Here is a 12,326-nt window from a genome sequence, read left to right as displayed (position 1 = left end):
ACACATGGAAATAACTACAACGATACCTCTATAAACATGGAAATATCTACACCGCCATCTGTATGAACATGGAAATATCAGCACCGCTATCTGTATGAACATGGAAATAGCTACACAGCCATCTGGATGAACATGGAAATGTCTACACCGCTATCTGTATGAACTTGGAAATAGCTACACCGCTATCTGTATGAACATGGAAATATCTACACCGCTATCTGTATGAAGATGGAAATATCTACACCGCTATCTGTATGAACATGGAAATATCTACACCGCTATCTGTATGAACATGGAAATATCTACACCGCTATTTGTATAAACATGGAAATATCTACACCGCTATCTGTATGAACATGGAAATATCTACACCGCTATCTGTTTGAGCATGGAAATATCTACTTAGCTATCTGCATGAAAATGGAAATATCTACACAGCTATCTGCATATACATGGAAATATCTACAAAGCTATCTCTCTACACATGGAAATATCTACACCGATATCTCTATAAACATGGAAATGTCTACACCGCCATCTGTATGAACATGAGAATATCAGCTCCGTCATCTGTAATAAGATGGAGATATCTACACCGCTATCTGTATAAACATGGAAATATATTCACCGCCATCTGTATGAAGATATAAATATCTTCACCGACATCTGTATGAACATGGATTTATCTACACAGCCATCTGGATGAACATGGAAATATCTACACCGCTATCTGTATGAACATGGAAATATCTACACCACTCTCTGTGTAAACATGCATACATCTTCACCGCTATCTGTATAAACATGGAAATACCTACACCGCAATCTGTATGAACATTGAAATATCTACACCGCTATCTGTTTGAACATGGAAGTATCTACACCGCTATCTGCATGAAAATGGAAATATCTACACAGCTATCTGCATATACATGGAAATATCTACAAAGCTATCTCTTTACACATGGAAATAACTACACCGCTATCTCTATAAACATGGAAATATCTACACCGCCATCTGTATGAACATGGAAATATCTGAACCGCCATCTCTATGAACATATAAATATCTGCACCGCCATCTGTATTAAGATGGAGATATCTACACCGCTATCTGTATAAACATGGAAATATCTACACCGCAATCTGAATAAGCATGGAAATATGTACACCACTACCTGTATAAACATGGAAATATCAGCACCGCTATCTGTATGAACATGGAAATATCTACACCGCTATCTGTTTGACAATGGAAATATCTACAGCGCTATCTGCATGAAAATGGAAATATCTACAAAGCTATCTACATATACATGGAAATATCTACAAAGCTATCTCTTTACACATGGAAATAACTACACCGATATCTCTATAAACATGGAAATATCTACACCGCCATCTGTATGAACATGGAAATATCAGCACCGCTATCTGTATGAACATGGATATGTCTACACAGCCATCTGGATGACCATGGAAATATCTACACCACTATCTCTGTGAACATGCATACATCTTCACCGCTATCTGTATAAACATGGAAATATCTACACCGCTACCTGTCTGAACATGGAAATATCTTCACCGCCATCTGTATGAACATGGATATATCTACACAGCCATATGGATGAACATGGAAATATCTACACCGCTATATGCATGAACATGGAAATAGCTACACTGCTATCTGTATGAACATGGAAATAGCCACACCGCCATCTGTATGAACATGGAAATATCTGCACCGCCATCTGTATGAACATATACATATCTACACCGCCATCTGTATTAAGATGGAGATATCTACACCGCTATCTGTATAAACCTGGAAATAACTACACCGCTATCTGTATAAACATGGAAATATCCACACCGCTATCTGTATGAACATGGAAATATCTGCACCGCCATCTGTAGGAACATGTAAATATCTACACAGTTATCTGTATACACATGGAATTATCTACACCGCTATCTGTATGAACATGGAAATATCTACACCGCTATCTGTATATACATGGAAATATCTACACCGCCATCTGTATGAATGTGGAAATGGCTGAACCGCCATCTCTATAAACATGTAAATATCTACACCGCCCTCTGTAGGAACATGGAAATATCTACAACGCTATCTGTTTAAACATTGAAATATCTACACCGCTATCTGCCTAAAAGTGGAAATATCTACACCGCTATCTGCATAAACTTGGAAATACCTACACCGCTATCTGTGTACACATGGAAATATCTACACCACCAACTGTAGGAACATGAAAATATCTACACCGCCAACTCTATAAACATTGAAATATCTACACCGCTATCTGTATAAACATGGAAATATCTACACCGCTATCTGTGTAAACATGGAAATATCTACACCGCCTTCTGTGTAAACATGGAAATATCTACACCGCCATATCTATAAACATGGAAATATCTTCAACTCCATCTGTATGAACATGGAATTATCTACACTGCCATCTGTATGAACATGGATACATCTACACCGCTATCTGTATAAACATGGAAATATCTACACCGCCATCGGTAGGAAAATGAAAATATCTACACCGCCATCTGTATGAACAGGGAACTATGTACACCACCATCTGTATCAACATGAAAATGCCTACACCGCCATCTGTATCACAATGGAAATATCTGCACCGCCATCTTTATAACAATGGAAATATCTAAACCGCCGTCTGTATGGAAATGGAAAAATCTACACCACCATCTGTATAAAGGTGGAAATATCTACACCGCTATCTGTGTGAACATGGAAATATCTACAACGCTATCTGTAAAAACATGGAAATATCTACACCTCCATCTGTATAAACATGGAAATATCTACACCGCCATCTGTAGAAACATGGAAATATCTACACCGCCATCTCTATAAACATGGAAATATCTACACAGCTATCTGTATAAACATTTAAATATCTACACCGCCATCTCTATAAACATAGAAATATCTACACCGCCATCTGTATGAACATGGAAATATGTACACCGCCGTCTGTATAAATGTGGAACTATCTACACCGCTATCTGTATGAACATGGCAATATGTACACCGCTACCTGTATTAACATGGAAATATCTACACCGCTATCTGTATAAACATGGAAATATCTACACCGCTGTCTCTATAAACATGGAAATATGTGCGCCGCTATCTCTATAAATATAGAAATATATACACCTCTGTCTCTATAAACATGGAAATATCTACAATGCTATCTGTATAAACATGGAAATATCTACACCGCTATCTGTATAAACATGGAAATATCTACACCGCTATCTCTATAAACATGGATATATCTACACCACTATCTCTATAAACATGGAAATATCTACACCACTATCTGTATGAACATGGAAATATCCACACCGCTATCTGTATAGACATGGAAGTATCTACACCGGTAACTGTATAAACATGGAAATATCTACACCGCTATCGGTATAAATGTCTGTATTTGCTCTTAATTTATACCCAAGGCTGGGATGTTTCATATGATAAAAAGACCAAATACAGAAATAGACTATATTTGGTCTGGCAATTGATCTCTGCAATAATCAAACCTCAAAGACAATCAAACCTGAAATCTAAGCTACATATTAAATAGCTTGGTTTTTAGGTTGCACTTTGCTGTGTATGCTGGCTTCATAGAAAATGCAAGTAGCAATGGCCATTTTTTAATAGTCATTTGCCTTGAAGCTCTCCTACTTTTGAATCACATAGAAATAGAAATCAAATCTCACTAGATTTTTTTTTTTTGAAACAGGGTCTGGCTTGGTTGCCCAGGCTGAAGAGCAGGGCATGATCTTGGCTCACACCTCTGCCTCTCGGACTCAAGCCATCCTCCCACCTCAGCCTTGGAGTAGCTGGGACCACAGGCATGTGCCACCATATCCAGCTAATATTTTTATTTTTGTACAAATGGGGTTTGTCATCTTTCCCAGGCAGGCCTCAAACTCCAAGACTCAAGCAATACACCTGCCTTGAATTCCCAAAGTACTGGGTTTACAGGCGACAGCCACTACGCCCAGCAACTAAACTTCTAAAAATCAATTTTACATAAAATTATCTAAGCGTGCAAGGAAAGATAAGAAGCCTAAGGAACCAGTGAGTTGAAGAATAAATGCAGTTTAAATCATACATGTAAACAACATGATGTGATGTGGTAGGAATCATCTAACATGCTTTAAAGCATGAGTAAAAGGTCTTTACTTAGAAAACTGGATCTTAGTTTAGGATATCTTTAGATAAGAGTATGAAACGTCATATCATATTGATAAGTAAAGTGCTTCCTTTGGCTAATTTTAAGGATAGGACATTTACTTTCATATAATTCATAGGAATCTTAGACTTAAAAATAAAATTTCCCTTCTCAAATCCTTACTTTTATACTTTTTTGCATTTCTTTCACTTTTGTGTTAATGGCCTATGTCTCAACATATTCTATTAAGCCTTCTGGAAACACATACTTTGTTTCCAGCCTCTTCAGAGAACCATCACTCGAATTCCTAGGCTTCTGAAGAAGCAGACCCAAGCTTATAATTATTACATATTTCCAAATCTAGGTGACCAACAAAAATTGATACTTTTCCCATCATACCTTTAAGTTAATAATCAGGTGTATGCTGAGAGGTAAAGACCCAAGAGTGTTGGTTGTCTAATTGTGCAGCTGTATAAACAAATCTTAATGCTTGAAAATATTCAAAGGTTATTCTCACGTTGATTGTTGGTAACTATGTGTAACAACATGAAAAGAAAAAAAAAATCAAAGAATTACGTCTGAGGATAATACACAATCTCTAAGGGTAAGAAGAGCAACAAAAATTCTGCTTCAATTACCACTGAAATAATATATTTATCCTGTAAAATCTATGGTGGCTGGTTGTAAAAATTAGGCATTAGCAAACTGATAAAGACTTTTTAATGAAAACATTATGAAACATAGTTTTTAAAAAGTTAAATACACCCACACCAGTTTTTCACATTCTTTGGGCTGCTTTAATGCTGCCATTAAATAATTGATTTAGTTGTGACATAGATCCTATGTTCCATGGAGTCTACCATTCATAAAGATGCAATGTAAGGTAACAAAAATATAAATTGTGTGTGTGGGGAGGAGAAGTCAAGAGTATTTTTATGTGACAGAAGTTAAGTTGTTATCAGTGTAAAATAGTCTGTTACAAATACCGGACTCTGTATGTTAGTTTCACTAACCAGAAAGAAAGAAATTACAGCAGATACACACACACACACCAAAAAAGGGAAAAGAAACAAAGCTTAGCACCACAGAAAACCACCAAACTAGAGGGATAAACAATAAGAAAGGAAGAAGTGAACAAGTAATCTAAAAAACAACTAATGAAATGGTAGAAGGAAGTCCTAATTTATCAATAATAAACTTCAATAGAAGTGGATTAAACTCTACTTAAAAGATATAAAGTGGATGAATGGATTCGGATAGCAAAACCCACCTATATGCTGCCTACATGATACTTACCTCACTATTAAAGACAAATAGACTGAAAGTGAAGAGATGGAAAAATATATTTTATGCAAACAAATGAAAAGCAAGCAGGAGTAGCCACAGTCATGTCATATTTTAAAAGGCTTTAAATAAAAAAAACTATATAAAAAAAGAATGTCACTGTATAATGAAATGATAAAAGGCCCAATTCAATAAGAGGACATAACATATATATTACTTAGGTGTAACTATATATGTACCCAACACCAGAACAACCAGATATATAAAGCAAATATTAGATTTAAAGGTAGAGATAGACTGCAATACAATATTAGTAGGAAATTTCAACACTCCACTTTAAAAATGGACAGATTCTATGAAGAGAAAATCAACCAAAAAATGACAGACTCAAACTATCCCATAGACCAAATGGACCTAGCAGGTAAAGAAGATCTCACCTGATATGGTTTGGCTGTATATCCCCACCCAAATCTCATCTTGATTATAGCTCCCATAATTCATACATGTTGTGGGAGGGAACCAGTGGGAGATAATTGAATCATGGGGGCGGTTCCCCCATACTGTTCTTGTGGTAGTGAATACGTCTAACAAGATCTGAGGTTTTATAAGGGGGAACCCTTTCACTTGGTTCTCAATTCTATTTTGTTTGCTACCATGTAAGATGTGTCTTTCGCCTTCCATCATGATTGGGAGACCTCCCCAGCCACGTGGAACTATGAGTCCACTAAACCTCTTTTTCTCTGTAAATTACCCAGTCTCGGTTATGTCTTTATCAGCAGTATGAAAACAGACTAATACATCATCCAACAGCTGCAGAATACAAATTATTCTCAACTGTACACCAAACATTCTCTAGGACCAATCATACATTATGACACATAATAAGTCTTAACAAACTTAAGAAGACAGATATCATATGAAGTATCTTTTCTGATTCCAGGGATATAAAGCCAGAAATCAACAACAGGAAAGCCCTTGGAAATTTTATAAAAACATGGAAATTAAATAGCACGCACCCAAGAAATCAATAGGTCTCATTAAGACATTAATAGGAAAATTTCAAAAGTCACTGAGACAAGTAAGAATGAAAATCCAACATACCCAAACCTATGGAACGTAGCAAAAGCAGTTCTAAGAGGGAAATTTATAGCAATAAAAGCCTACACCAAAAAAGAAGAAAGATTTTCAAATCACAAAGCAAAATTATACACTTCAAGTAACTAGAACATCAAAAACAAACTAAACCCAAAATTGGTAGAAGGAAGGAAATAATAAAGCTCACAGCAGATATAAATGAAACAGACACTAAAAAATATTTCAAAAGATAAATAAGACAAAGTGTAAAGGTAAAACTGACAAACCTTTAGCTAAACTAAGACAAAAGGAGAGAAAATTCAAATAAATAAAAGATGAAAAAGGAGACATTACAACTGATACACCACAGAAATAGAAGGGATTGTAAGACATTACTCATAACTATATGCCAACAAATTTGATAGTGTAGAATAAAATGAATAAATTTCTGCACACATACAACTACCCAGATTAAATTGTGAGGAAATATAACATCTGAACACATCAATAATGAGTTTGGAAATTGAATCAATAATAAAACATCTTCCATCAAAACAACAACAACAACAACCAACACCCAGGACCTGATGTCTTCACTGCTGAATTCTACCAAACAGTTAAAGAATAACTACCAATTCTCCACAAACTTTTCCACAAAAGTAATGAGGAAGGAATACTTCCATACTCATCTTATGAGGCTCGCAATATCCTGATTCTAAAACCAGACAAAGACACGCACAAAATGAAAATAACAGGCCAATATTCCTGAAGAACATAGATACAAAAATTCTCAACAAGATACAAGTGAACTGACTTCGACAGCACACTAAAAAGAGTATTCACTATAATCAAGTGGGGTTCATCCCAGGGATGAAAGGATGGCTTAACATGCACAAATCAGTAAATATGATACACCACCACAATAGAAAGAAGAACAAAAACCATGTGATCATTTCAACAGATGCAAAAAGAACACGTGACAAAAGTCAACATTCCTTTATGATAAAAACTGTCAAGAAAGTAGGTATAGGAGTGTACCTCAACGCAGTAAAGGCCATAGGTGACAAACCCACAGCTAACATCTTATTTATGGTGAATAGTTAAATGCTTTTCCTCTTTGATGTGGAGGAAGACAAGGATGTCAACTTCTACCACTTCTATTTAGCATAGTACTGGAGGTCAGAGCCAGAGCAATTAGACAAAAGAAATAAATAAGAGGGATCCAAACTGGAAAGAAGGAAGTCAGATTGTTTCTGTTTGTAGAAAATGTGATCTCACATACATATGTATACATCTATATATATGATCATATAGATATATATGATCTCTCTCTCTTTAGGGTTCTTTCTATATATACTTATATAGAGTGAGAACCCTAAAGACTTGACCAAAAACTACTAGAAATCATAAATAAATTCAGTAAAGTTGTAGTATACAAAATCAACACAGAAAATTCAGTGGTGTTTCTATACACTAATAGTGAACTATCTGAAAAAGTCATCAAGAAAGGAATTCCATTTACAATAGCTACCAAGAAATCTGCAGATAAATTTAATCAAGGTCGTGAAAGATCTCTACAATGAAAACTATAACACACTGATGGAAAAATTTACGATCCACAAAAAATGGACACTATATACTCATGGAATGGAAGAACTGATACTATTGAAATGACCATACTAACAAAATGTCCTACAGATTCTATGCAATCCCTATCAAAATACCAATGAAATTCTTCACAGAAATAGAAAAAAATACCCTAAAATTTGTATGAAACCAGAAAAGACCCCAAATAACCAAAGCAATCCTGTGCAAAAATAACAAAGCTGGAGGCACCACACTACCTGACTTCAAAATATACTACAAAGCCATAGTAAGCAAAACAGCATGGCACTGCCATAAAGCAAACACATAGACCAATGGAAGAGAATATACAGCTCAGAAATAAATTCTCATACCTAAAGTCAACTGATTTTCCAAAAAGGAGTCAAGAGCACACACAGGGGTAAAGACAGTCTCTTCATTAAATGGTACTGAGAAGATTGGATATCTACATGTGGGATAATGAAATTAGACCCCTATCTTTTACCTTATACAAAAATCAACTCAAATGCGATTAAAGACCTAAAGGTAAGATTGAAAACTATGAAAAACTACTAGAAGATAACATGTGGGAAATTCTCTATAACTTTGGGTTCTACAAGGATTTTTTAAATGAGACGTCAAAAGCACAGGCAACAAAAGCAAAAAGAGATAAATGGGGTTTCATCAAACTAAAATGCTTTTGCACAGCAAAGGAAACTTAACAGAGTGAAAAAACAACTTACAGAATGGGATACAATATCTGCAAACTATACATCTGCTAAGGAGTTAATGCCCAGATTATATAACAAACTTAAACAACTCAACAGCAAAAACATAAATAACTTATTTAAAAATGGGCAAAACTGGGAGGCTGAGGCAGGCGGATTGCCTGAGGTCAGGAGTTTGAGACCAGCCTGACCAATATGGTGAAATCATTTCTCTACTAAAAATACAAAAATTTAGCCAAACATGATGGCGTGTGCCTGTAACCCCAGCTACTCAGCAGGCTGAGGCAGGCGAATTGCTTGAACCAGGGAGATGGAGGTTGCCGTGAGCCCCGATTGCACCACTGCACTCCAGCTTGGGCAAGAGAGCAAGACTCCTTCGCAAAAAAAAAAAAAAAAAAAGGACAAAATAAACTAAAAGAAATGCCACAAGAGAAAATATAGAAATTGTCAAGACGAATATATAATAAAATCATGTTCAACATCACTAACCATCAGGGAAATGCAAATCAAAACCGCAATGAGATACCAGTTCACCCATTAGAATGGCTATTAGCAAAAAGGTAAAAGATAACAAGAGTTGGCAAGGAAGTGGAGAAAACGGAACACTTACGCACTGTTGATGGGGTTGTAAACTAGTACAACCATTAAGCAAAACTTTATGGAAGTTCGCTAAAAAATAAAAAATAAAAAAAAAAACAATCATTCGATCACATAACCCAGCAATCCCACTACTGGGTATATATCCATAGGAAATGAAATCATTGTGTTTGAAAAATATCTGCACTCTTATGTTTACTGTAGCACTATTCCTAATAATCAGATATGGAATCAACCTATGTGTATAAAAACAAACAAGTGAATTATATATATATAATATATATTATGTATATTATATATAATACATATTATGTATATTATATATAATATATTATGTATAATATATAATATATTATATATTAATATATTATTAATATTAATGTATTATATATTAATATTAATAATATTAATAAAAATAATAATTATTAATTAATAATTATTAATAATTATTAATAATTAATAATAATTAATATTAATATGAATATGTTATTAATATATAATATATATTATATGTATAATATACATTATATATTATGTATATTTTATATATAATACATATTATGTATATTATATACATAATATATATTATGTGTATTACAATATATATAATGTATAATGTATATAATATACGTTATGTATATTATATATAATATACATTATGTATGTTATGTATATTATATATTACATATAATATATATATTATTATATATAATTATAATTATAATTATATATAATTTTATGTGTAATTATAATTATGCATAAAATTAATTATAATTATATATAATTTTATGTGTAATTATAATTACACATAAAATTATATATGTATATATATATATATATATGGACACACACACAATGAAATACTATTCAGCCATAAAAAAAGAATGAAATTCTGCCAGTTGCAACAACATGGATGACCCTGTAGGATACAATGTTAAGTGAAATAAGCCAGACACAGAAAGCAAATACCGCATGATCTCGCTCATATGTGGAATCTTAAAAAAAAAAATGTTAATAGAGAAGTAGAGTAGAATAGTGGTTACCAAACAGTGAGGAAGAAGTGGGGAGGGCAAAATGGAGATAGATTGGTTAACAGTTATGAAATCACAATTATATAGGAAGAATAAGTTGTAGTGTTCTTTGCAAAGCAGGGTGACTATAGTTAAAAGTAAAGTATTGTATATTACAAAGTATCTAGAAGAAAGGATTTTGAAATTTCTTATTAAAAAGAAATGATGAATGCATGAGGTAATTAATACACTAACTATCCTTATTGGATCATTAGACAACATACATATTCATTGAAACATCAAATTGTATCCTATAAATCTATATAATTACAATGTGAAAATTTTTTAAAAATAAATTAATGAATTAAATAACAATTTTAAAATGTTCTCAATCACCAATGCAAAGTTTAGGAGCTTTGTTCTTGACTCAGCCTTAAGACTGAAAACTAATGTGTTAGAAATATTTGTAGATCCTCTCAATTTTGAAAGAATCCTAGCTAAACTACTGAAATATAAAATATATTCTATGTAATATGCTCTTAGGTATATTCTTAGGTGAACTCTGCTTTTAGATGAAGCTTATAAAAATGAAAAACGTATCTGAAATAAAATTTTAAAGTATTTGGAAAATTACAGCTTAATCTCTTAAAGACAAATTTTCTATACAGTAACCTTTTTATGTGCTTTTGAAATGGGGTATACAATTATTTTCCCTGATGTGAGACAAAATATAGAATGTTGGCATTTTATCTAAGAAGTTAACTTAGGAAGAAAGAGTGAGAGGCAGAGGAATGAGGGAAGAAAGGAAGGCTGATGATGGGATACCTTATCAAGTTGCCTAATGCTGTATTGGAACCTAATAGGCCTTCTAAGGAGTTTTATTACATAATGCAAGACTCCTCAATCTGGGAGGAGGAAAGGGCTTTATTTTTGAGTGGTCACAGGTTGCCCCATGGGCATAAACTCTACCAAGCTGCTAGGTTACACCTACATGAGCATCCCACCTGCTTAAGTAAGAGCAGCCACAAACTGTGGGCCATTCCAGGTAAGTGTCATATCACACCTGCACCAACTAGTCAAAGCCTGGGTCAAAGCCTGTGCAGAACTGATCGCTACAGCAGAGGCTAAAATAAGAAATGGGGCTAAGAGAGTGAAAAGCAGTGCCTATATGTATCCAAAAACAGGTTGAAGATATCTTTAGGAAGGAACAGATAATTTTTTTTATTCATACAATAACAGATGCATATGAACTCCTCGACTAGTCACCCATTCCTGTCAGCCCTTGGGCTTCATAACTAAATCATTCTTCCTTTGTAATCCAGTCCCACATTTTCAGCTATCTCTATATGTTTATTATCTTAAATATTTCTTTGCTCTATACTCTTCCCCTAGTCTTCAACCAATTTCTTTCTTTATTGTCCCAACCCACAGACTGTTATTTCCACTTCGATGTCCCATAGAAGCTTCAAGGGTTTGAAATACCTAAAAAAACAACTCATCTTTCTCCCTAAAACTCCCTCTCCTTCTCCCACTTCAAAATTTCAACTAATGGCTCCCCCTGTTATTCCCACCAGAATCCTGAATGATCCCTGTTTCCCCTCATTCACTCCATACATGTAAATCTCATTAACGTTACTTTCTAGATATTTCATGAATCCTTTCCATTCATTCTGTACTAGAAAGTGTTCCCAGTTTAGACCCTGGTGGTTGGTGGCCTCTTACCTAGGCTCTCTCTCTCTCTCTCTCTCTCTCTCTCTGTGGGTGTGGGTGTGGGTGTGTGTGTCCTGAGAATTTATTTACTTCTG

The sequence above is a fragment of the Gorilla gorilla genome, chromosome 7 (genome assembly GCF_029281585.2).
Source record: "Gorilla gorilla gorilla isolate KB3781 chromosome 7, NHGRI_mGorGor1-v2.1_pri, whole genome shotgun sequence".
NCBI classification, from domain to species: Eukaryota; Metazoa; Chordata; class Mammalia; order Primates; family Hominidae; genus Gorilla; species Gorilla gorilla.
Note: the sequence above shows the minus strand (reverse complement) of the source record.